General features: G+C 50.1%; 1 long non-coding RNA gene across 1 annotated transcript in view; it reads left to right on the top strand.

Annotated features, from left to right (window-relative positions):
• Positions 1-313: 313 nt before the first annotated feature.
• Positions 314-4,252, top strand: part of LOC112550611 — a 42,002-nt gene continuing 38,063 nt past the window's right edge. Inside the window, exon 1 of the long non-coding RNA XR_003094547.1 lies at positions 314-585. This is a non-coding gene — a long non-coding RNA (uncharacterized LOC112550611). The remainder of the gene's footprint in view (positions 586-4,252) is intronic.

The following is a 4,252-nucleotide window of genomic DNA, read 5'->3' as shown; positions in this document are numbered from 1 at the left end:
AAAGCCGTGCTCTTAAAGGCGCCCGCGCTCGTCCCCGCCTCTAGCCCGCCGCCCGCTCCGTGGCAGGAGGAGCCATTGACACCGCCGGAGCCAGCCAGACGCGCGCGCGCGCGCATACGCACACACGGCCACGCGCGCGCGCACATACGCGCGAGGAGGCGGCCCCAGCCCAATCCGCGCCGGCTACACGGAACCGACACCATCCTTCAGCCAATCCCGTGCGCGCTTCTATAGGGCAGGCGACGGGGGGGCTGGAGCGGGATATAAGGGAGGCGGCTCGGGGATGAGCTGGGGTAGTAGGTGGGGGAGGGGGTACTCCCATTTAGGGAGTCGGGGAGACATTTCAGCTCTCCACCTTGTTGGGGAGGGAGAGGCCGTCCCCCTGCGGGGGGAGCTGGCGTGGGAGGGATGGGGTGAGCCTATTCGTGCAGCCGCCCTGAAGTGGGGGCACGGGAAGCTGGGGCCTGTACACCTCGCCAAAGTCTGCGGTGGGCTCTGAGCTGGCCCCTCGGAGCAGCGCCCACAGAGAAAGCTTGGAGGGGGCCTGGTCCTGCAGAGCCCTCTGCTAATGTTATGTGCGAAATGGTAGGTAGGGAGCCCTGTAATGCCTTGTTGTGTGTCTTGTGTGCCTTGGTAACCATGTGTTGGCAGTATCCTTGGCCCCAGGGTAGCTTGGGGTGGGGGTTTCCTTGGTTCCCAGGCCCCAGCTAATTATTCTGTGCCTGACTGTTCAACATATTCCCCCCGCCTCTCCATCTATGCAGTGTAGACTCCCTTTGTCTATATACATTCTGCCACTTTCACTGTATCTTACTGATGAGAGCATATGTCTTATCTTGTCCTGACACTTCAGCTCTGGAGCTGCTGCTCCAATGCACTTGGAAAGCTGGCTCATCACGGCTGCTGGTCCACAGGCTGCTCAAGACTAGAAATCGGTGAAAGAAATCCTATTTCTTTCTATATGCATAAATTCTGTAGATGGCAATACTCTGACTACTGGTAGGTAAGGGGAAAACACTTTCTCTATCAGTGGTTATGCCCCGGTCCTGTAAACACATGAGTATAACTCCAAGCGTGTTGGCAGTACCATTTAATGGAAATACTTGAAGCCTCTGCAGGGCCTACTTTTTGAGTCTAAATAATAAACATTGGTTCACTAGGGCAAGTGTAACTAACAGCGAAGGCTGAAAAAACTATAAGGCCAAAGATGCATTGATTCAAAGTGAACAAATAGAGACAAACAAGACTTTTGGAAATGCCTGGAGTGTTGTCCTGCTGTAGTGCTTTGGGGTGTTTTGCTTGCGTTTAAAGACTCAAATCCAACTCCAAATTTCTTTCTCCCAGCATATTTCAGAGTTAGCCGAATGTAACAGTAAATTAACTTTAAAGTTCATGTTTGAAAATAGTCAACTACGTAAAGTACTTGGTTCTTCTAATTGGTTAGTATCTTGTGGACTGGCTTATTTTGTTGCTTTGAAGAATGGTCAAAAGAAACAATGTACAGTAGTTTCCCTCTTGCTTGAAAAGTGAATTCTAACACTTTCCCTTACACTAAAAGTGGAGATCAGAAACAAGAATTATCTTTTCATAGAGACAAAATTGTTTGTTTGTTTGTTTTTTCAAGAAGAGAGCTTCCACTTCAGATTTCCTTATTTGGGTACAGACTACGTTGTGAGTACCCATGCTGGTACTTAGACCTTGGTTGAAATTATACGTATAATTTTTTTTTCTGTCAAAATTGTGCTATAGTTTGAATGTGCCATAAGAACAGTATGTACTACGGGATTTCAATAAACATATGTCTAGGTTTATAATAGAGCTCAAATGTAACTAAAAAAAGCCCAAAAACCAACCCTTCCAAATATTTGTCTTTAAATGCAATAGTGTAATTTTACAATTGTATTTCTATATAAGTGCTTTAATTATGCATTTTCCTGCTCTAATGCATGAATTTTCAGCATCTCAGCAGGTTGTTTAATTTTTGTTCAATGCCAGCTCTCTCCTGCACTTAGGTTTTAGGATCTGGGAACAGTGCACTATCAGTTGAAGACTGAAGACAACCTTCAAATCTGTTGCCTAATCTTGCCAAATTTAAATCAACCTGTCTAAACTTTTCAATTCTAAGGTTCAGACAGAACATTACTGAAAAGACTTGTGGAAAATAAACATTGAGTTTTGGGAGGGAAAAGTGTTTTGAAGATCTGAAATCTCCATCATTCCTGTCGCTTAGAATTCTAATACAATTCCTTGATTTAGAAACATCAGTTTTTTTCCCAATATGGCGGTTGTGATGAGGACTTGTTCTGACTGGCATTGGGGCAATAGCAGGAATTTGGCAAAACTGGCTTATAACAGGATGTTCCAGTATGCAGTACGTTGTATTTGTAGTGTTAGTAGCCAAAGTCTATGCTTTGTCTCTGATACTAAGTCTACAGATGGCTATGATTGAGAGCAGTTTTTAAATCTTGCTGGCCTGGTTTCAGGATTGGGGAGAATAAGAACTTCATTTGATGGGAAGGGGAATGAGTTGCTTTGGGAAGTCCTGTTGAGGGAAGGAGAGAACTTAAGATTCTAGCTAGTTTATAATATATGCATATAAAATAACTTCCTGCCAGAAAATTTCAAAGTGATAAACATTCTTCAGTGACTTAAAAAAAAATCATAATAACAGCATAGATGAACAAAGTTTTAGGCTAATGCACAAACGTATTCTCAAGAACACACGTTTTAAGACCAGTCAGGAATTGGGAAGCTTGAAGATTCTCAGAAAACGGCCTTAACTCTAGCTCTGTATCTCATCCCTCATGACAAAACCAAGAGTCTACCCCAGGGGCGGGCAATTATTTTGGGCGGAGGGCCGCTTACCAAGTTTTGGCAAGGTGTCGAGGGCTGCATGGGTAGCCTTGCCCCTTGACAGGTGCCCTGCCCCCTGGTTGTCATCTTGGTGCTAGAAGTCTCCCCCACCCCCAACCTCTGACCTTTGCCACTGGAAGTCTCTGCCCTTGCCCCTGGAACTACTCCTTTGGGGAAGAGGGTTTGCCATCTAAGGGGGGGGAAAATTGCATACTAAAACTCAAACACCTATAATCATTTATTTTAATTTGATCTAAAAGAATATTTTTGTCCTGATTTGTGGGCGTTTGTGATGTATATGTAGAAGTGATTTACCTATGGGGGGGGGGGTATGGATGTGGGTATGGAAGCCACGTAGTGCAGAGTGGGCGGGCAGGAAGGTGGGGAAAGCAGCAATGGGGAGTGGAAGCGAGCGGGAGCGTGGGGCCTGCACCTATGTCCCAGTGCCAGCAGGGCCCAGAGCAGGGTGGTAGGAGTGCAGGGTGTGGTCTGGCAGGGGTCTCTGAAGCTGGGCTGGGCTGGGCCAGCAGGCAGGGGGGGAGCTGGCCTGGCTCCATAGAGCCTCTGCCATCCAGGACCCCACACTCCTACCACCCTGCTCTGGCCCCAGGACACCAGCGCTGGCCCTGCGCTCCCGCCCAGCTACCGCTGGCTCCTGCTTACTCCCAGTGCCCCTGCCCCAGCTCTGTGGTACAGGCAGAGAACAACACACAGCCCCGACTCTGCACTCACCGGCGGGGAACGAGGTAGTGCTCAGCGCAGGGGGGGAAACCACCCCTCCCTCCCCCCTTATGGCTAGCGCCCCATGCTGCAGCAGCTTTGAGCCCACAGGGGCTGTCCTGCCTCTCTGCTGCATCACCACCCCACGAGGTAGTAGTCGCAATGGAGAGCAGGTACAGGCAGCCCTGCGCAGGCTCCAAGTGGCTACAGTATAGGACACTGGCCATGGGTGAAGAGAGCTTCCCCCCAGTGCGGGGCACCAGCTCGTAACCCACCACTGCTGCTAGCCTGGGCCCCGCACTGGCTCCGGGCTTGCCCATTGGGACTGAGCCTCAGCAGAACCTGCTGCTCGGTGAGGAGAAAAGTGCACCCCGCCCCCCCTTGCTGCTGCTGGGCACCGTTTGCTGTGGCTACCTGTCCAGAGCCCATACCGCATTATGCTGTGGTGTAGCTGCTTCACCACCACCTCTGTGCTGCCCAGCAGCTGTTCCACATGGCCACTGCTGCTTCACTGGGCAGCACAGAGGTGGCGGTGAAGCAGCTGCACCACAGCCTAGAGTGGCGCAGGCTCCAGGTAGGTGGCCTTAGCAAATGCTGATCAGCGGCCCCGAGCAGCAACTTCTGGGAAACAAGCTGCTGCTCAGCACAGGAGGAAAGTGGCTCCCCCCCCCCACCGGGC

Source organism: Alligator sinensis, unplaced genomic scaffold (genome assembly GCF_000455745.1).
Source record: "Alligator sinensis unplaced genomic scaffold, ASM45574v1 scaffold131_1, whole genome shotgun sequence".
Classification (NCBI taxonomy): domain Eukaryota; kingdom Metazoa; phylum Chordata; order Crocodylia; family Alligatoridae; genus Alligator; species Alligator sinensis.
This window is presented reverse-complemented; position numbering and strand designations above follow the sequence as displayed.